This window comes from Arachis stenosperma, chromosome 1 (assembly GCF_014773155.1).
Source record: "Arachis stenosperma cultivar V10309 chromosome 1, arast.V10309.gnm1.PFL2, whole genome shotgun sequence".
NCBI classification, from domain to species: domain Eukaryota; kingdom Viridiplantae; phylum Streptophyta; class Magnoliopsida; order Fabales; family Fabaceae; genus Arachis; species Arachis stenosperma.
Genome location: NC_080377.1, coordinates 22,982,949 through 23,006,579, shown reverse-complemented (window position 1 = coordinate 23,006,579; position 23,631 = coordinate 22,982,949).

Here is a 23,631-nt window from a genome sequence, read left to right as displayed (position 1 = left end):
AAGCTAGTTCACAAAGTAAAAGGTGAATGTCGAAGCTACAGAAGGTTGAGATTTGGGACATGGAACATAGGCACTCTAACAGAAAAGTCCATGGAGGTGGTGGACACCATGACAAGGAGGAAGATTAACATTATGTGCCTACAGGAAACGAAATGGGTTGGTGCAAAGGCTAGGGAGTTGGATACTTCTGGTTTCAAACTTTGGTATACAGGAAAGGTGAAAAATAGGAATGGGGTTGGAATAATTGTGGATAAGTAGTGGAAGAAGGACGTAGTGGATGTCAAGAGGGTGGGAGATTGGATCATCTCTATCAAACTTAGGGTGGAGGGAGGTGTTTTCCATGTGATTAGCGCCTATGCACCGCAAGTGGGTTCGGACGAACAACACAAGATAAGGTTTTGGGAGGATCTAGAGAGTTTGGTTCAAGGCATACCTTTAGGATTAAGATTTTCTTAGGAGGAGATTTAAATGGCCATGTTGGGAGCGAAGTGACTGGATATGGGAGTATTCACGGAGGCCATAGTTTTGGAGTGATCAATGCCGAGGGTAAAACTATTTTGGACTTTTCCTCAACCTTTGATCTTCTCATCGCAAATATATATTTTAAAAAGAGAGACGAACATCTTATAACCTATAAGAGTGGCATGACAAGCTCTCAAATCGACTTCTTCTTGTTGAGGAGAGTCGACCGGAAATTTTGCATTAACTGTAAAATTATCCCGGGAGAGAGTTTGACAACACAACATAGGGTGCTCGTCATGGATTTTCGTGTTGAGCAAAAGTTGAGGAAAAGACATCATACGAAGAATCCAAGGATGAGGTGGTGGCGGATGAAAGGTGAGGAACAAAGAAGCTTCCTAAGACGGGTAGGAGAAGAGGCAAAGTGGGATGGGAATGGAAGCGCGGAAGAGATATGGAGGGAGATGGTAGAAGTTATTAGAAGAACAGTAAAAGAAAGTTTTGGTGAATCTAAAGGAAGAGGACCAAGAGACAAGGAGTCCTGGTGGTGGAATGCGAGTATACAAGAAAAGATAAAGATAAAAAGGGAATGCTTTAAAGAGTGGTCTTTATGTCGCAATGCAGATAACTGGGAAAAATATAAGGCGGCTAAGAAAGAGACAAAAGTGGCTGTAAGTGAAGCAAGAACAAGAGCATATGAGGGTCTTTACCAGTCTTTGGGCACGAAAGAAGGAGAAAAAGGTATTTATAGAATCGCAAAGAGCCGGGAAAGAAGAACGAGAGATTTGGATCAGGTTAAGTGCATAAAGGATAAGGATGGAGAGGTGTTGGCTCAAGAGGAGAAGATTAATGAAAGGTGGAAGAGCTACTTCTACGAGTTATTTAATGAGGGATAGAAGACTCTTCCGAGCCTTGGTCGATTATGCACAAGGGAAGAAGATCAAAATTTTGACTATTATCGAAGGATTCGAGATTTCGAGGTAAAAGAGGCTCTAAAGCAGATGAAAAATGGCAGGGCAGTAGGACCTGATAATATCCCGATTGAGGTTTGGAAGGGTTTTAGAGAAAAAGGCATCAACTGGTTAACCAAGCTTTTTAATGAGATTTTAAGGTCAAAGAAGATGCCTAATGAGTGGAGAAAGAGCACCTTGGTACCTATCTACAAGAATAAGGGGGATATACAAAGTTGCGGAAACTATAGAGGGATTAAGCTTATGAGTCATACTATGAAGTTATGGGAAAGGGTGATAGAACGGAGGTTGAGAAAAGAGACACAAGTAACAGAGAACCAATTTGGATTTATGCCAGGAAGATCTACCACTGAAGCGATATATCTATTAAGAAGGATGATGGAGAGGTATCGTAGTAATAAAAGGGATCTACATATGGTGTTTATTGATTTGGAAAAAGCGTATGATAAGGTACCAAGGGAGGTCTTATGGAAGGTTTTAGAAAAAAGGAGAGTAAGGGTCGCATATATTCGAGCAATTAAAGACATGTATGATGGGGCCACAACTAGTGTGAAGACTCAAGGTGGTGTGACAGAAGAATTTCCTATTGGTATAGGATTACACCAGGGATCATCCTTAAGTCCATACCTTTTCACATTAGTCTTGGAAGTACTCACAGAGCACATCCAAGAGCCTGTGCCATGGTGCATGCTTTTTGCCGATGATATCGTCCTTATGGAAGAGTCAAGGGAAGACCTAAATAAGAAGTTGGAGTTATGGAGAGAAGCTCTAGAAGTGTATGTTCTGCGCATAAGCCGTAGCAAGACGGAATATATGGAATGTAAGTTCAGTCTGAGAAGGGAAAACCCCAATATAGAGGTGAAGATTGGAGAAAACATCCTACGAAAAGTTAAAAGTTTTAAGTATCTTGGATGCATCATACAGGATAATGGAGAGATTGAACAGGATGTAAATCATAGGATCCAAGCAGGTTGGTCAAAATGGCGGAGTGCATCTGGTTTTATATGCGACAAAAAAGTGCCTTTAAAACTTAAAGGTAAATTCTATCGCACCGTTATAAGACCGGCTATGTTGTATGGTACGGAGTGTTGGGCGGCTAAAGGGGAGCACGAACATAAGCTGAGTGTGGCAGAGATGAAGATGTTGAGATGGATGAGTGGTCATACGCGATTGGATAAAATAAGGAATAAAGATATAAGGGAGAGAGTTGGAGTAGCACCCATTGTGGAAAAGATGGTTGAATCGCGTCTCAGATGGTTTGGACATATGAGAAGAAGACTGATAGAACATCCAGTCAGGAGGGTGGATGAGATGGAAGATGGACAAAGGACGAAAGGCAGGGGAAGACCTAAGAAGACCATCCATGAGGTGGTAAAACGAGATCTACATGTAAACGGTCTCTCTGTAGACATGATACATGACAGAGCACAATGGCGTCGTTTGATTCATGTAGCCGACCCCATTTAGTGGGACAAGGCTTTGTTGTTGTTGTTGTAATATTAAGTGTAAAATCTGAGAGATTAGTAAATAATTAGTGAATAAATTAATTATTAATCAAAAAAATTAGAAATGTGATTTTTATAGTTTAATATGATAGAGAAAATTAAAACAAGAATTTTGACGCTAATTTTAAAAGATTTGGCCCAAGATTGGGCCAAACGGATCGAACTGGGTCCATATTGGGCCTAAGGTCCAACCCAAGATTAATAAAATGAAAGAGCTTCAGCTATCTCTTCCATAAATAATACACACACACACTGGAAACTTAGAGGGAGAAGAGAGGAAGAACATGCAAATCCTTGGCTAGATTTCAACTTCATATAACTTTTGATCTGGAGCTCCGATCACCGCACCGTTTGTGGCCACGCGATCGCAGCAACGAGCTCTACAAATCCCAGTAGTTAATTTGGTAAGGAATCCATTTTTCAATTTCTATTTTCTCTTCCCCTAATTTTGAAATTCAATATGTAATTATGTTAAATTTTGTGTAATTTCGGTGTTTAGGATCGAATTAGCTTTGTGAACTTGCCGGGCCTTGTCCAAATTTTGCGTTGGTAAGGTGTGGAACGTTTAATCCTTTTCAAGTTATTTAATTAGTGAATCCTATAGTAATTTTAGTGTTATTTGGTGAAATTAGTTTGAATTGTGTACTTTGGAAACAAATTAGTGGTGTTGAAGACTTGGTATTGGACTCTGGGGAGCCGAAGACCCGTTTGGTGAGACTTTAGAAACTTGAGTATCGTGGAACGGTAACAAATTGTGAAGTTTTGGGTTTTATGAGGAATCGGCCAAGGTATGATTTTAGTTTCTCGTATATAACATGTACGGTATCATGAAAACTTAGTCTAGATGACTATAGGACAAGTTGAATTGTATTTGGAGCATGTTTGATGATTTTAGTTGTCAATGTATGTTAAAATGATGAGGTATGATTAGATTGATGATTTATTGATGTGAACGTGGTGGTGGGTGTTGGTAAAATAGATTGATGAATGATGAATTTGATGTTAATGGATGAGGATTATGAATGTGAACATATGAATGTTGATAAATTCATAATTGTATTGTATATTTGAGAACTCGTGGAATGAAGTGATTTAAAATTGAGGCATGGTTGATTGTGATTGAATATGGAGCTGTGCTGGGTGTATTTAGAGTCATTTTTAAATGCAGAACTTTGGTTTTGATAAAGGAAAATTGGTGAAATAGAGGCTTAGGAATCTTTGGTGAAAACTGGTTTTCTTTGCCGAACTTTGGTGAGTCATAACTTGGTTTCTGGACCCTCAAATTGTTTCAAACTTGTTTTATATAAAAATTGGGTCCGTGAAGTTTACGCCGTTTGAAGAAAAGATGAAAAATATTTTGAAACCAGAAAGTTATGCACGTCGGAAGTTTAGAGTGCAAAGTTGAAAATTTTGCAACATTTAGCATTTCTACTGTTCTGCATAACTTGCGTACGCGACCACTGCCCGCGACGCAACCAACCTATTTGGGTTGGACATCTCGCGTACGTGAGCAGAGTGCTTGCATACGCGAGTGGTGCACGAAATTGCAATCACACTTTTGCAACCCCGCACAACTAACCAGCAAGTGCACTGGGTCGTCCAAGTAATACCTTACGTGAGTAAGGGTCGATCCCACGGAGATTGTCGGCTTGAAGCAAGCTATGGTTATCTTGTAGATCTTAGTCAGGATATCAGAAATTATCAGGGTTGATTGTGAAAAGCAAAAGAACATGAAATAAGTACTTGTTATGCAGTAATGGAGAATAGGTTGAGGTTTTGGAGATGCTCCATCTTCCGAATCTCTGCTTTCCTACTGTCTTCTTCATCAAACACGCAAGGCTCCTTCCATGGCAAGCTGTATGTAGGGTTTCACCGTTGTCAATGGCTACCTCCCATCCTCTCAGTGGAAATGTTCAACGCACCCTGTCACGGCACGGCTATCCATCTGTCGGTTCTCAATAAGGCCGGAATAGAATCTAATGATTCTTTTGCGTCTGTCACTAATGCCCCGCCTTCAGGAGTTTGAAGCTCGTCACAGTCATTCAATCATTGAATCCTACTCAGAATACCACAGACAAGGTTTAGACCTTCCAGATTCTCTTGAATGCCGCCATCAGTTCTAGCTTATACCACGAAGATTCTGATTAAAGAATCCAAGAGATATCTACTTAATCTAAAGTAGAACGGAGGTGGTTGTCAGGCACACGTTCATAGTTGAGAATATGATGAGTGTCACGGGTCATCACATTCATCCGGGTTAAGAGCAAGTGATATCTTAGAACGGAAGCAAGTATGATTGAATAAGAAACAGTGGTAATTGCATTAATCCATCAAGACACAGCAGAGCTCCTCACCCCCAACCATGGGGTTTAGAGACTCATGCTGTAAGAAGTACACAAAGAAACGTGTAAAGTGTCATGAGGTACAGATACAATGTCAAAAGATCCTATTAATAGTGAACTAGTAACCTAGGGTATACAAAAATGAGTAAATGACGTAAAAATCCACTTCTGGGTCCACTTAGTGTGTGCTTGGGCTGAGCATTGAAGCTTTTATGTGTAGAGACCTTTTCTGGAGTTAAACGCCAGCTTTCATGCCAGTTTGGGCGTTTAACTCCAAGTTTTATGCCAGTTCCAGCGTTAAACGCTGGAAGTTCTGAGGCTGATTTGCAACGCCGGTTTGGGCCCTCAAATCTCGGGCAAAGTATAGACTATTATACATTGCTGGAAAGCCCAGGATGTCTACTTTCCAATGCCGTTGAGAGCGCGCCAATTGGGCTTCTGTAGCTCCAAAAAATCCACTTCGAGTGCAGGGAGGTCAGAATCCAACAGCATCTGCAGTCCTTTTCAGCCTCTAAATCAGATTTTTGCTCAGATCCCTCAATTTCAGCCAGAAAATACCTGAAATCACAGAAAAACACACAAACTCATAGTAAAGTCCAGAAAAGTGAATTTTAACTAAAAACTAATAAAAATATACTAAAAACTAACTAAATCATACTAAAAACATACTAAAAACAATGCCAAAAAGCGTATAAATTATCCGCTCATCACAACACCAAACTTAAATTGTTGCTTGTCCCCAAGCAACTGAAAATCAAAATAGAATAAAAAGAAGAGAATATACTATAGACTCCAAAATATCAAAGAAACATAGTTCCAATTAGATGAGCGGGACCAGTAGCTTTTTGCTTCCGAACAGTTTTGGCATCTCACTTTATCCTTTGAAGTTCAGAATGATTGGCATCTTTAGGAACTCAAAACTCAGATAATGCTACTGATTCTCCTAGTTAAGTATAGTGATTCTTGAAAATAGCTAGTGTATGAGTCTTGGCTGTGGCCCAAAGCACTCTGTCTTCCAGTATTACCACCGGATACATACATGCCACAGACACATAATTGGGTGAACCTTTTCAGATTGTGACCCAGCTTTGCTAGAGTCCCCAATTAGAGGTGTCCAGGGTTCTTAAGCACACTCTTTTTGCCTTGGTTCACAACTTTATTTCTTTCTCTCTTTTTTTTCTTTTTCTTTCTCTTCTCTTTTTTTTTCGTCTCTTTTCTCTCTTTTTTTTTGTATTCACTGCTTTTTCTTGCTTCAAGAATCATTTTGATGATTTTTCAGATCCTCAGTAATATGTCTCCTTTTTCATCATTCTTTCAAGAGCCAACAATTTTAACATTCTCAAAACAACAAATTCAAAAGACATATGCACTGTTCAAGCATTCATTCAGAAAACAAAAAGTATTGTCACCACATCAAACTAATTCAACTAGTTTCAAGGATAAATTCGAAATCCTGTACTTCTTGTTCTTTTGTGATTAAAGCATTTTTCATTTAAGAGAGGTGATGGATTCATAGGACATTCATAGCTTTAAGACATGAATTCTAAATTTTATTAATTATGAATTAAGAACAAGACTCAAAAATAGATATAAGATGAGACTAAAAATAGAAAACAAAAATTTAAATAGGCTCCTAATGATAGAGGTTTTTCACAGAGTTAGGACTCAACAACCTTGATTTTGAGAAGTGGATGCTCCCTCAAATTGAGGGGAGAACTTTTGGCGTTTCAGTTCTTGAAGTTCACGCCCCTGCTTCTCTTGTTCCTTCAGCAATTTGCAGAGCATGCAGTTCTGATTCTGCTGTTCTTCCTTAAGTTGCTCCATAGTCTCTTGCAACTTGGTGATAGATGCTTCTAGGCTGGCCCAGTAGCCAATTTCAGGAAATTCAGGGAGGAACTCCTGCGCCCTCCTTTTGATAGAGTTGTCTTGCATTTGTCCTTCCATTGACTTCTTGGTGATTGGATGTTCAATGGGTATGAATTCATCTACTCCCATCTTTACCCCAGCCTCTTTACAGAGCAAGGAGATCAAGCTTGGGTAAGCCAGTTTGGCTTCAGTGGAATTCTTATTTGCAATTGTGTAGATCTCACAAGCAATCACATGATGAACCTCCACTTCTTTTCCAAGCATAATGCAATGAATCATCACTGCTCTCTTGATAGTGACCTCAGAATGGTTGCTAGTGGGCAATATGGAACGCTCAATAAAGTCTAGCCAACCTCTTGCAATTGGTTTGAGGTCTCCCCTCTTGAGTTGGTTTGGGACACCCTTTGAATTGGTTATCCACTTAGTTCCAAGGAGGCATATGTCCTCTAGAACTTGATCCAACCCTTTATCTGCTCTCACCATTCTCCTATTAAAGGATTCAGGATCATCTTGCAGTTGAGGCAATTTGAAGATTTCTCTTATTTTGTCCAGATGGAAGTACATAACTTTCCCTCTGACCATGGTTCTGTAAGTATGGTAAGCGGTTCCAGTCATTCTCTGCTTATCTGTTAGCCACAGATTTGAGTAGAATTCCTGAACTATATTCCTTCCAACCTTTGTCTCAGGATTGGTTAGAACTTCCCATCCTCTGTTTCGGATTTGCTCTTGGATCCCCGGATATTCATCTTCTTTCAGATCAAATTTTACTTCCAGGATCACTGACCTCAGACCCATTATTTTGTGATAATGGTCTTCATGTTCTTTAGTTAAGAACTTCTCTTGATTCCAAAGATTCTTTGGATTGTTCTCTTTCTTTCCTCTTAAATTGGTTTGTTTTCCCTTAGGAGCCATGACCTTGATGAATCTTGGCTTAATGATCACGGAAAAGCACACCAAACTTAGAGGTTTGCTTGTCCTCAAGCAAAAGAAAGGAAAGAAGAGAGAGAAGAGAAGAGCAAATTCGAATGGTGTGGGGGAATGAGGAGGCCGAACTTGATTTTATAAGGGGGGGGGGGAAGGAGATTTCGAAAAATTGAAAAGAGATTTGAGAAGATATGGAGAGGATTTGAGAGAAGGGTGAGTTTTTGAATAAGATTTGGGATTGATTTGAGATAGATTTGAAGAATGGTTTTGATTTTTGAAGATTTGAAAGTGAATGATGAAAGGTTGAAGTGTGTTTATGTAGAAAAGTATGGGTAAGAAAAGGAAAGTTTTGAAAAAAAAATTTGATTGAAAAACAAAATCTTGGTCCCCCACCTTTCTGGCGTTAAACGCCCAGAATGGCATCCATTCTGGCGTTTAACGCCCATTTGATGCCCATTGTGGGCGTTTAACGCCCAGCCAGGTGCCCTGGCTAGCGTTAAACGCCAGAATCCCCTTTGTCACTGGGCGTTTTGCTAAACGCCCAGGATGCTGCACACCTGGCGTTAAACGCCCAGAATGGTGCCCATTCTGGCGTTTAACGCCCAAAATGGCACCTTTACTGGCGTTAAACGTCCAGAATGGTGCTCATTCTGGCGTTTAACGCCCAAAATGCCCCTTACTGGTGTTTTTTCGCCAGTAAGCTCATTTTCTCTGCTTTTTGCGCTGAATCCTTCTGTAACTCTGTGAGTTCCTTCATTTTTGATACTTGCCTTTGTAAAAACAAAACATATAACCTGCTAATGACTGGGTTGCCTCCCAGCAAGCGCTTCTTTACTGTCTTTAGCTGGACCTTTACTGAGAATCACTCAAGTCTCAGTTTTGAGCATTCCTGCTCAAAATTGCCTTCAAGATAATGCTTGATTCTTTGCCCATTAACAATGAACTTTTTGTCAGAATCAATATCCTGAAGTTCAACATATCCATATGGTGACACTCCTGTAATCACATACGGACCCCGCCACCGGGATTTAAGTTTTCCTGGAAACAATCTGAGCCTAGAGTTGAAGAGCAGAACTTTTTGTCCTGGCTCAAAGACTCTGGTTGACAACTTCTTGTCATGCCACTTCTTTGCCTTTTTCTTATAAATTTTTGCATTTTCAAAGGCATTGAGTCTGAACTCCTCTAGCTCATTTAACTGGAGCAATCTTTTTTCACCAGCTAACTGAGCATCCATATTTAGGAATCTGGTTGCCCAGTAGGCTTTATGTTCCAGTTCCACGGGCAGGTGACAGGCCTTCCCATACACCAGTTGGTATGGAGAGGTTCCTATAGGAGTCTTGAATGCTGTTCTGTATGCCCACAGAGCATCATCCAAACTCTTTGCCCAATCCTTTCTTCGGGCTATCACAGTCCGTTCTAGGATTCTTTTTAGTTCTCTGTTAGAGACTTCAGCTTGCCCATTTGTCTGTGGATGATATGGAGTTGCCACTTTGTGGCTAATTCCATATTTGACCATAGCAGAGTATAGCTGTCTATTGCAGAAATGAGTGCCCCCGTCACTGATTAGTACTCTGGGAACACCAAACCTGCTGAAGATGTGTTTCTGGAGGAATTTTAGCACGGTCTTGGTATCATTAGTGGGTGTAGCAATCGCTTCTACCCACTTAGATACATAGTCCACTGCCACCAGAATGTAAGTGTTTGAGTATGATGGTGGGAATGGACCCATGAAGTCAATTCCCCATACATCAAACAATTCTATCTCTAATATCCCTTGTTGAGGCATGGCATATCCGTGAGGCAAGTTACCAGCTCTTTGGCAACTGTCACAGTTACGCACAAACTCTCGGGAATCTTTATAGATAGTAGGCCAGTAGAAGCCACATTGGAGGACTTTAGTGGCTGTTCGCTCACTTCCAAAATGTCCTCCATACTGTGATCCATGGCAATGCCATATGATCCTTTGTGCTTCTTCTCTGGGTACACATCTGCGGATCATTCCGTCTGCACATCTCTTAAAGAGATATGGCTCATCCCATAGGTAGTACTTGGCATCTGAAATTAATTTCTTTCTTTGCACTCTGCTGTACTCCTGGGGTATGAACCTCACAGCTTTATAGTTTGCAATATCTGCAAACCATGGAGCTTCCTGAATGGCAAAGAGTTGCTCATCTAGGAAAGTCTCAGAGATCTCAGTAGAAGGGAGGGACGTCCCAGCTACTGGTTCTATTCGGGACAGATGATCAGCTACTTGGTTCTCTGTCCCTTTTCTGTCTCTTATTTCTATATCAAACTCTTGCAGAAGCAACACCCATCTTATAAGCCTGGGTTTTGAATCCTGCTTTGTGAGTAAGTATTTAAGAGCAGCATGGTCAGTGTACACAATCACCTTTGATCCCACTAGATAAGATCTAAACTTGTCAATGGCATAGACCACTGCAAGTAATTCTTTTTCTATGGTTGTGTAATTCTTCTGTGCATCATTTAGAACACGGCTAGCATAATAAATGATGTGCAGAAGCTTATTATGCCTCTGTCCCAACACTGCACCAATGGCATGGTCATTGGCATCACACATTAGTTCAAATGGTAATGTCCAATCTGGTGCAGAGATGACTGGTGCTGTGACCAGCTTAGCTTTCAGGGTCTCAAATGCCTGCAGACACTGTGTGTCAAACACAAATGGTGTGTCAGCAGCTAGCAGGTTACTCAAAGGTTTTGCAATTTTCGAAAAATCCTTTATAAACCTTCTGTAGAATCCTGCATGCCCCAGAAAGCTTCTGATTGCCTTAACATTGGCAGGTGGTGGTAATTTTTCGATTACCTCTACCTTTGCCTTATCCACCTCTATTTCCCTGCTTGAAATTTTGTGTCCAAGGACAATTCCTTCAGTCACCATAAAGTGACATTTCTCCCAGTTTAAAACCAGGTTAGTCTCTTGGCACCTTTTCAGGACAAGTGATAGGTGGTTAAGACAGGGGCTGAATGAGTCTCCATATACTGAGAAGTCATCCATGAAGACTTCAAGAAATTTCTCCACCATATCAGAGAAGATGGATAGCATGCATCTCTGAAAGGTTGCAGGAGCATTACACAGACCAAAAGGCATCCTCCTGTAGGCAAACACGCCAGAAGGGCAAGTAAATACTGTTTTCTCTTGGTCCTGAGGATCTACTGCAATTTGGTTGTAACCTGAATAGCCATCCAAAAAGCAGTAATAATCATGACCAGCTAGTCTTTCTAGCATTTGGTCTATGAATGGTAAAGAAAAATGATCCTTTCTGGTGGCTGTATTGAGCCTTCTGTAGTCAATACACATACGCCACCCTGTGACTGTTCTTGTAGGAACCAGTTCATTTTTTTCATTATGAACCACTGTCATGCCTCCCTTTTTGGGGACAACCTGGACAGGGCTCACCCAGGGGCTATCAGAAATAGGATAAATAATCCCAGCCTCTAGTAATTTAGTGACCTCTTTCTGCACCACTTCCTTCATGGCTGGATTTAGCCTCCTCTGTGGTTGGACCACTGGTTTGGCTTTATCCTCCAACAGGATCTTGTGCATGCATCTAGCTGGGCTAATGCCCTTAAGATCACTTATGGACCACCCAAGACCTGTCTTGTGTGTCCTTAGCACTTGAATCAGTGCTTCCTCTTCCTGTGGATTCAAAGCAGAGCTTATAATCACTGGAAAAGTGTCACCCTCTCCCAGAAATGCATACTTCAGGGATGGTGGTAGTGGTTTGAGTTCAGGTTTGGGAGGCTTATCCTCCTCCTGAGGAATTTTCGAAAAATCCTTTGTTTCCTGTGGTTCTTCTTGATCAAGCTGAGCATCCTAAAAGATGTCTTCAAGCTCTGATTCTAGGCTTTCAGTCATATTGATCTCTTCCACCAAAGAGTCAATAATGTCAGCGCCCATGCAGTCATTTGGTGTGTCTGGATGTTGTATAGCTTTCATAGCATTCAACTTGAACTCATCCTCATTGACTCTCAGGGTTACTTCCCCTTTTTGTACATCAATGAGAGTTCGTCCAGTTGCTAGGAAGGGTCATCCTAGAATGAGAGTTGCACTCTTGTGCTCCTCCATTTCCAGCACCACAAAGTCAGTTGGAAAGGCAAATGGCCCAACCTTGACAATCATATCCTCTATTATGCCTGATGGATGTTTGATAGAGCCATCAGCAAGTTGGAGGCATATCCGGGTTGGTTTGACTTCTCCAGTCAACCCAAGCTTTCTGATAGTGGATGCAGGTATTAGATTGATGCTTGCTCTAAGATCACATAGGGCTGTCTTGGTGCAAGCGCCTTCTAATGTGCATGGTATCATAAAGCTTCCTGGATCTTGAAGCTTTTCTGGTAAGCTTTTCAGAATGACTGCATTGCATTCTTCAGTGAGAAATACTTTTTCAGTTTCTCTCCAATCCTTCTTATGACTTAAGATCTCTTTCATGAACTTAGCATAAGAAGGTATTTGCTCAAGTGCCTCTGCAAACGGAATCTTTATTTCAAGAGTCCTTAGATAATCTGCAAAGCGGGCAAATTGCTTATCCTGCTCCGCTTGGCGGAGTTTCTGAGGATAAGGCATCTTGGCTTTATATTCTTCAACCTTAGTTGCTGCAGGCTTGTTCCTTACAGAAGTGGTTGAAGAATCTTTTTTAGAGGGATTACTGTCAGCACTCTCAGGTGTCTGATCCTCCCTTGGCGTCTGAACGCCAGGATTGGGTGGAAAATGGGCGTTAAACGCCAACTTTTCCCCCTTTTCTGGCGTTTGAACGCCAGAACTGGGCAGGGAATGGGCGTTTAACGCCAGCTTTCCCTCTCTTTCTGGCGTTTGAACGCCACTAGCATTCCTCTCTGGGCTCTTACTGTCCTCAGAGGGATGTTGAACAGTGGTTTGGTTATCCTCTGTCAATTGTTCCTTATTTGACTTTTTACTCTTTTGAGTGGTGTTGTTCAGTGTCTTCCCACTCCTCAGTTGAACTGCTTGACACTCTCCTGTTATCTGTTTAGATATCTGCTGTTTTGCTTGATTCAACTGCAGTTCTATGTTTTTGTTAGCAACTTTAGTTTCATGGAGCATCTCTTTAAATTCTGCTAACTATTCTGTCATCAGGAGCAATTGTTGATTAAGCTCAATCATCTGTTCTTGAGGACTAGGATCAGTGACTACTGCCATGACTTCCTCTTTTGGAGAGAACTCATTGCTAGAGTATAAATATTGGTTTCTAGCAACAGTGTCTATAAGCTCTTGAGCCTCTTCAATTGTCTTCCTCATGTGTATAGATCCACCAGCTGAGTGGTCTAAAGACATCGAGCTTTTTCTGTAAGCCCATAATAGAAGATGTCTAACTGTACCCACTCTGAAAACATTTCAGAGGGGCATTTTCTTAGCATACCTCTATACCTCTCCCAGGCATTATAAAGGAATTCATTATCCTCTTGTTTAAAGCCTTGGATGTCCAGCCTTAGCTGTGTCATCCTCTTTGGAGGGTAAAAATGATTCAGGAATTTGTCTGATAACTGTTTCCATGTCTTTATGCTTGCTGTAGGTTGGTTATTTAACCACCTTTTAGCTTGATCTTTTACAGCAAATGGAAACAGTAATAGTCTGTAGACATCCTGATCCACCTCTTTATCATGTACTGTGTCAGCAATTTGTAAGAACTATGCCAGAAACTCAGTAGGTTCTTCCTGTGGAAGACCGGAATACTGGCAATTTTGCTGCACTATGATAATGAGTTGAGGATTTAGCTCAAAGCTGCTTGCTTTGATGGGAGGTGTACAAATGCTACTCCCATATGCAGTTGTAATGGGGTTGGCATATGACCCCAGAGTCCTTCTGGACTGATCAATCTCACTTAGGTCCATAGTGGATAAAGGGAACTGATATGGATTGCAAATAGATAATAAATTTTTTTGAATTAACCGAAAAATAAAATAAAAACAAAAAGGAAAATAAAAAAATTCGAAAATTGAAATAAAATAAGATAAAAGCAAATTAAAAACTGAATCAATTAGTTAATTAAAAAGATTTTTGAGATTAGCAATTAGAAAGATATGATTGAAAAAATTTTTTATGAAAAAGATTTTATTTTTGAAAAGAGGAAAGAGAAAAACAACAAAATGACACCAAACTTAAAATTTTTAGAAAATCAAACACTAATTTTCGAAAATTTTTAAGGGAGAAACACAAAGAGGACACCAAGAAAGGGACTAAGGACATGCAAAATCGAAAATTAAAAGAAAAGCAAAAGCGTGCAATTGACACTAAACTTAAAATATGAAACTAGACTCAACTAAAAGACTCTAAACCAACAAAATTAAAACAGTCCTAATCTAAGCAACAAGATAAGCCGTCAGTTGTCCAAACTCGAACAATTCCCCGGCAACGGCGCCAAAAACTTGGTGCACGAAATTGCAATCATACTTTTGCAACCCCGCACAACTAACCAGCAAGTGCACTGGGTCGTCCAAGTAATACCTTACGTGAGTAAGGGTCGATCCCACGGAGATTGTCGGCTTGAAGCAAGCTATGGTTATCTTGTAGATCTTAGTCAGGATATCAGAAATTATCAGGGTTGATTGTGAAAAGCAAAAGAACATGAAATAAGTACTTGTTATGCAGTAATGGAGAATAGGTTGAGGTTTTGGAGATGCTCCATCTTCCGAATCTCTGCTTTCCTACTGTCTTCTTCATCAAACACGCAAGGCTCCTTCCATGGCAAGCTGTATGTAGGGTTTCACCGTTGTCAATGGCTACCTCCCATCCTCTCAGTGGAAATGTTCAACGCAGCCTGTCACGGCACGGCTATCCATCTGTCGGTTCTCAATAAGGCCGGAATAGAATCTAATGATTCTTTTGCGTCTGTCACTAATGCCCCGCCTTCAGGAGTTTGAAGCTCGTCACAGTCATTCAATCATTGAATCCTACTCAGAATACCACAGACAAGGTTTAGACCTTCCGGATTCTCTTGAATGCCGCCATCAGTTCTAGCTTATACCACGAAGATTCTAATTAAAGAATCCAAGAGATATCTACTTAATCTAAAGTAGAACGGAGGTGGTTGTCAGGCACACGTTCATAGTTGAGAATATGATGAGTGTCACGGGTCATCACATTCATCCGGGTTAAGAGCAAGTGATATCTTAGAACGGAAGCAAGCATGATTGAATAAGAAACAGTGGTAATTGCATTAATCCATCAAGACACAGCAGAGCTCCTCACCCCCAACCATGGGGTTTAGAGACTCATGCTGTAAGAAGTACACAAAGAAACGTGTAAAGTGTCATGAGGTACAGATACAATGTCAAAAGATCCTATTAATAGTGAACTAGTAACCTAGGGTATACAGAAATGAGTAAATGACGTAAAAATCCACTTCTGGGTCCACTTAGTGTGTGCTTGGGCTGAGCATTGAAGCTTTTATGTGTAGAGACCTTTTCTGGAGTTAAACTCCAGCTTTCATGCCAGTTTGGGCGTTTAACTCCAAGTTTTATGCCAGTTCCAGCGTTAAACGCTGGAAGTTCTGAGGCTGATTTGCAACGCCGGTTTGGGCCCTCAAATCTCGGGCAAAGTATGGACTATTATACATTGCTGGAAAGCCCAGGATGTCTACTTTCCAATGCCGTTGAGAGCGCGCCAATTGGGCTTCTGTAGCTCCAAAAAATCCACTTCGGGTGCAGGGAGGTCAGAATCCAACAGCATCTGCAGTCCTTTTCAGCCTCTAAATCAGATTTTTGCTCAGATCCCTCAATTTCAGCCAGAAAATACGTGAAATCACAGAAAAACACACAAACTCATAGTAAAGTCCAGAAAAGTGAATTTTAACTAAAAACTAATAAAAATATACTAAAAACTAACTAAATCATACTAAAAACATACTAAAAACAATGCCAAAAAGCGTATAAATTATCCGCTCATCAGCGAGCATGGAAAATTTCATGCCCACGCGTACACGTGACATTTCAGTAATGCACTCCTACGCGTACACGTGGCTCAGGCATACGCATGACCCCAGTTTTCAGCAAAGTAGATTTTTATGTTTTAAAGCTTAATTTTGGACCTCTAAACCTTTATTTTACACTCTATGACCCTAGAACTGAGTTGTAAGGATAGTTAAGAGGATTTGAGCTAGGAAGGTGAGGCAACTTGGAAGTGAAGGATGGTCTAGAGTAATTGAATTGAGATGTTAATGATGAGATTGAGGATGATTGTGTGCGCACAGAATGGTCGAGATGTGTTCGTGGCCAAAACGGTCGAGATGTGTGTGTGGCCGAAATGGTCGAGATGTGCGTGTGGCCAGAATAGTCGAGAGGGCAAGGTTTGGGTGCGATCCCGCTTGCTTGTTAACTTGAAAATGTATTCGGATGGCAAGTTAAGGACGGAAGTTCCCTCTCTTGTCGTGATGTGGATGTGGAGAAGGTGGAAAGACACTCTCCTTCATATTGTTTTTCCCATATTCTTCTCTGGTTGTAAGGTGGAAAGGCACGCTCCTTCGATGTGAAAAGGCACTCTCCCTCGTATATCCTCTAGGAGAAGGTGGAAAGGCACGCTCCTTCAATGTGAAAAGGCACTCTCCTTCGTTTATGATCCTCCTGGAGATGCGCAACCTAAAGACAAATGTCTGGGTTAGTGATGATTGGATTTTTTACGGTATAGAATTTCACTATTGAAGTCTCGTTGCAAGTATAGTTTCTAAACCAATAAAAAATCCTTTCATACAAAAGATTGGTTGTCACAAGTAACAAACCCCTAATTTTATAAACCGAAGTATTCAAACCTCGGGTCGTTCTCCCTAGGAATTACAATAAAGTGTCTTGCTATTGGTTATGAGTTATTTTTTTGGGGTTTTGATAAGAAACATGAAAGATAAATGGCAAGAAAGTAAACTAATGGCTAAAAAGGTCTTGGCAAGGGTTGGTGGTCAAGGATCTCTATCCTAATCACTAACCACAATATGAGAATTGGCAAGGATTAATCTCATTAAATCATCCTCTAACTAGTAGTAAAGGAAAGTCAAATGAGCTATATCAATCCTAGTCCATGAGTCCTAACTCTCCACTAATTCAATTAGTGAGAACTAGAGTCAATGGCTCCCAATCATCAATCACTTGGACATTAGTAACTCAAGAGGTCCTAAGTTACCTTTCCAAGCCAAGAGTATAAAATCCTACTCTAAAATCCAACCAAGCATTTCATCAAACACTTGGAAGGCATAAAAGGAAAACATAGTAAATCAACAACAAGAACAAAATCTAACAACAATTATTGAAAGGAATTAACAACACAAATCAAAAGGAACACAATTATTATGATTTACCTTGAATTGAATTGAAAGAGAAAGGAAGGAACAAAAGTGGATCTACAACAAAGTATAAGAACGACATAAAGGAAATTACAACAAAAGAATAGAGGAAGATGAATGTAACAACAAGGAATTAAGAGGATAGAAGTAGAAGAAAGTAAAGATTAAAACCTAGATCTAAGAACTAATCCTAATCCTAATCCTAGAGAGAAGTGAGAGCTTCTCTCTCTAGAAACTACTTCTAAACTAATCCTAAACTAATGGTAACTAACATATGTTTCCCTCTTCACTCCTTGGGTTAAATAGCATCAGAAATGAGTTGGATTGGGCCCACAAGGCTTTAGAATTCGCTGGCCACGTTTTGCTTTAAGTGAACCAGGTGGCAGCAACAGCACGTGCGCGTAGTATGCGCGTGCGCGCCACCATACGTGTGGAAATTATGGCAAATCTTATATCGTTTCGAAGCCCCGGATGTTAGCTTTCTAACCCAACTGGAACCGCATCATTTGGACCTCTGTAGCTCAAGTAATGGTCGTTTAAGTGCGAAGAGGTCGGCTTGACAGCTTTCCGGTTCTTTCATTTCTTCATGAGTTCTCCAACTTTTCATGCTTCTTTCTTCATTTCCTTGATCCAATCTTTGCCTCCTAAACCTTAAATCACTTAACAAACATATCAAGGCATCTAATGGAATCAAGGAGAATTAGATTTAGCTATTTTAAGACCTAAAAAGCATGTTTTCACTCTTAAGCACAATTAAAGGAGAAGTTATAAAACCATGCTATTTCAATGGATAAATGTGGGTAAAAGGTTATAAAATCCCCTAAAATCAATACAAGATAAACCCTACAAATGGGGTTTATCAGTTAGCTACCAGATGTGTCGGGTCCTGGCGATTCAACCGACACGTGAGCTCACGGCCATGCATCATGTTTGATAGTAGGACAGGCATGCATCATGTTGCATTTGTTTGCTTTGTTTGGGTATGCATAATTGTTTTGGTTTGCCTATCTGATAAATTCTGTTTGACTAACAATTGTGATACTTGCTGTAATTGTTCTTTAAATGTGTTTGCCTTGTATTTGCTTGTGTTTGTGATTGTCTTTCTGTTTTGAGTACTTTGGTGGTAGACAGGTAATAACATTGATTTGTTTTGAAATGGGCCGGAGGCCGGGTTAAGTTTATTTGGGCCGGAGGCCAAACTGGTTTGATTTGGGCCATAGGCCGTGACTGGTTGGGTCAGTGCAGTGGTAAGGGTTAGAGTTAAATGAGATAGGAAGTAAACTGCAGGGTTAGAGATATATCGTTATTTGGGTACCTTAGAGAGTTTTACTAAATTTATGTTTCAGTTTATTCCTTTAAGTTTTATAATCTGAGTGTCGGTGTTATAGGATTGCCTATGGCTTTCTCGGGACCTTATTTATTATATGTGTGGCACCTTAACCATACTGAGAACCCCCAGTTCTCATCCCATACAATATTGTTGTTTTTCAGATGCAGGTTGAGAAACACCACTCCGTATTCTGGAGTCTCTGATGAAGCGAAGAACTCTTGGGACTCTGGAGCGTATTTTTGTTTATATTTATATATGTATATGGATTCTCCACCTTGTATTTTATGTTTGTCCCTCTTAGAGGTTGACTCAGAGAAACAGGTTGTCAGTTTTCTGCTTTGGGTCATTTTAGAATTCTTTTATATATATGTATATATATATATACTTATATGCTCTGGCCTGTTTATCTTTGCGAACCGAGTTGGAAGCTTTGATAAATATATCTTTGTCGTTTTACTCTTATCCTACCCAGTTTACGTTTATCGTCCCCGTGAGCATTACGACTTTTGTTTTAAACTTTTTTTCATAGGCTTCTAGTTAAAATTCCTTTCAACTATTATTATATATATTTTTTATTTTTAAAGATCGTAATACCTTGCCACTTCAGTTTTATGACTTAAGCGTAAGACTCTGTGTGTTAGGATGTTACATTAAGAAAAATTCCAAGAATAACAAAGAAAAAAAATAAAAAATAATACCTAGTTCATTCAAATTAAAAAAAAAGCGTTAATTAATTGCCAATATACAATACAATATTTTTGCGGCCATTTAGCCAGCAAATAACGGCGATTGCAAAATAGCCAAAAAAAACAGAATACCAGATTGCAGAAACCGCCGCCAAATACATTTGAAAAAAATGGCCCTTAACTAGCAATGGTTTCAAACTGTTGGTAAATTTGCGCCAAAATCAATGTTGGTCAAATAACGACGGTTTTAAACTGCCTCTAAAACGAGCGCTGCTATTTTTTATTTTACGGCGGTTGTGCCAGCGGCTCATTAGAACTGCGGTAAAATCAAACACCACCTCTAATAAGCAGCACTTATGTACCCGCTAAAATTTTGTTTCTGAGCGATTTAAAACCGCCGCAAATCCTTGAATAAATTACCGCAAATCACTATTTCTATTGTAGTGCTAGTACTCTATTTATAAAAAGCGAAAGTCGTAAGATTGATCTCTAAGTTGTGTCTATCATCTCTTTCAAATAAAATCTTTCTTCTATTCTTATTTTTTTTAAAATTTATTATACTTTTCCAAATATTTTGGACTTGAATTTTGAATTTCCACGAATCTTCTTAAAAATCTTTCTTATCTTAAATCTTCACGAAAGATTATGCAAAATAATTTATCCAAATTTTTCATTATTCGAAATTAATTAAATTGCATATAAAATTATCTAACTTAATTGAGAATAGATATCAATTTAAATTTCAACTCTAAATTAAATTATATCTTCTAACTCTTTTTTATATGAATTGTCTATATTTTTAAATAATTATTATAATATTAGGAAATATTATCTATTAATTAGGACATATTTTATGATGAATTGTGCAGTATAATGTAAGTGATCGAAATTCAATAGGATGGAAGGACACAAAATTAAATGGTGAGAAATGCACTTGTTAACAAACAGAATAACCTTAAATATTTCATCTTCTAAAATTGTGAGAATAACATCGTTATCAATTATACAGACACTATTATTATTGGAAAAAGTCTAAAAAGTTATTATAATATAAGTCAATTAAGTTAATTTTTTTTATTTTTTATTTTAAAATTCAAAAAATTAAAGTAGTAGAGAGTTGTTTTTTTTTTTTAATTTATAAAAGACCTATTTTTTAGTTAATTAATTAGAGTTAGCTTCACTCTTAATTGATTTCTTAGTGAAACCGTTACCGTTTAACGAAATTTCATTCTTATTGTGCATAATAATAAAAACACAATCTATATAGCTATATTGGTTAGATGAAAAAATTATACATAATCTCTTGTTGCATTATATATTTACATAAATTTATGAAGAAAAAGACATTGTTAAAATAAAAGTAATAATATATATTCCTAAACTAATAATCTCAAGAGTAGGTGGTCCTAAAAGTAATTCACTTACCACCGTACTATATTAGAGTATCATTTACCGTATGAAAATGTAGAAGTGTTCATAGATCAGATTGTATCCGTAGATTTGTAATAAATATCTTTATCTAATTTGAAAATTGTATATACAATTTAACCTGCACATTGATCGAATCGGATAGGATCTGATTCGCACTTTTTATGGATTGGATCGTGGATATCTACTCTACATTCACATATCTTATCTGCAGTTTCTTAGATCCGCACAATAATAAAAATAAATAAATATATACATACATATGTTCGATATTATATTTACTTGTTTGTATATTTTAGTTAGTAATTATTATTCATATATTGTATTATTTTATTTTGTTATTTAAAAAAAAATTAATTAAAAATATTTTAAGAATAAATAAGTTTAAAAATATAAAAGACATATTAAATTTTTTACATGAAAATATAATTAAAAAGAGAAAATTCAATTATACGAATATATCCGATATTCGATCTAATTTAATTCACATATTTACAAATCGAATCAGATCTGACACTAAAAAACACGGATATCATATCTGATTCGATTTGATTCGTACACCCTTATAAAAATGTGTTCCACGCACACTAACCAAAACTAAGAAGAGTAATAAAGAAAAGAAAATGCGTTCCACGCCGCCCAATCTTGAGTGAATGATGAGTTCGTATTATATCTCTTTATACGTAGAATATTCTTGCATGCATTAAACGACTTTAATCAATAATGATAATGAATCCCCTTTAAATAAAGAATTTAGTTAAAAATTTAATTATAGGATATATAATAAATTTATTATTAATAAAAAATTAATATTTTTATTTATAATAATATTATAAAAATATAAATTTTTAAAATTATATTAAATTTATCTTGATATTATAAATTATAATACACAAAATTAATAAAATCAAATTACTTTTATAAAAAAATTAAAAGAAACAAAAATTTTTATCGGCTAAAAAAAATTAAAATTTTTGTAGATAAAAAAAATCAAATAATAAATTTTTTAATTATTGTTTTCATGTAAAAGAGTTTAATTTTTTACTAATAATTAATTTTAATATTTATTATTTAAAACTTAAAAAATTTAATGTATATATTTTTATATTTGATTAGGTATTAAACTAAATCTACTACACAAATAAAAATAATTCATTTTTATACTTGTTATTTTAAAAGATATTTTTTTCTCTATATATACAAATATAATTAGATATTAGTATATGAAAATTTATATTGATAGTTATAAAATTAACTCAAAATTAAAATTTTTCAAACAATTGAATCTTGATTTTAATTATTAATTACAACATCGGTATTCTCTCTAAATTATATATAATAAATATTTGAAAAAAATGAAAATATATATATTAAAAAGATAAGTAGTGATAAAAATTTAAAACTAAATAAAAAATTAAAAAAATATACATATAATAATAATAATATTTTTTTGTGAATAGTATTATAGAATTATTTTTTAATTATAAATTTAATGTAGTTCTTATAATTTTATAAATTTATTTGAATTTATATTATTTTATGTAGAACAAAAAGATAAAGAGAAATAGAGAATGAAAGAGAAAAAAAAAAGAAAAATAAGAAGAAGAAGAAGAGAGAGAGTTTGTTAATTTTAATAAAAAAAATTTATTTTAATTATAATAAAAGGATATCTCGTGACATTTTTTGATTCGTCAAATTAATAATATAAAATATAAATAATAAGTTATATATAGAAGGGAAAAGGTTGAGAGAAATAGAAAAAGGGAGAGAGATAAATAAGAGGATGGGGAAAATAAAATTTATTAATTTTGGAGAAAAGTATTTCATCCCAATTTTAATGAAAGAGTGTCATGTGACATATTTTAGTTATTAAATTAGTAATATAATATAATTATATTTTAATTTCAATTTTAATATTTTAATTTTAATTTTAATTTTAGTTTTAATTATAATTACATAATGTTTAGTTAAGAAATTAACTAACATAATTAATGATGACAGACATTACTTTATTGGGCTAATTACCCAATTAGTTTTGATAATTTTGTTTAAAGTGTTGCAGCCCAATATAGAACAAAATGAATCTGCTGATGGGCTGTATAAACAGTTGGGTCAATTGGATCAAAGCCAACCTAAGCCCAATGAAATTCTCTCATGCCAATCCCTCCAAAGTGCTTCCAACAAAACCAACGTTTCTTTTTCATTTTCGGTCAAAACTCAAAGAAGAGAGAGAGTACTTCGTTCCTAAGTCTATCATCAAAGAAGAAAGAAAGAGAAGGGTTAAGCAAAAAGGTTGAGGTCTAATCACCCAAATCAAACCATATCAAGCTAAGTCGGAGGCTAAAGGTGATTCATTTCCTTTTACATGCATCTTACTTTCTTCCCTCCTTCTTCAACTCTCTGCTACTTCATTTTGAAATATATGAAAAAAGTAATTTCTGAGACACACTGCTGTGAATCAAAGGCCAAGATTATTTCTTGGGGGCTAAGTAATATCTCAAAAGTTCAAATGTGGGATTACCATTGAAAATATTTTTTCTTTGCTGCTTTGGAGACTCGGTCAAGAAAAAGGGATCTATTCCAAAATTTCTAATTGGGGATTAATGGAAGATAGTGAACGGCTAAGTTGGTAGCTCACAGTTCGAGGAGTTGACTTGGAAGAGAGGATCTCAACTGTAAAATAGTGAACGGCTAAGTTGGTAGCTCACAGTTCGAGGAGTTGACTTGGAAGAGAGGATCTCAGTTGTAAAATACAGTCTAACCATAATTAATTAAATAATAAGTTAAATAGGAGTGAATATGGTTTGAAAAGTTA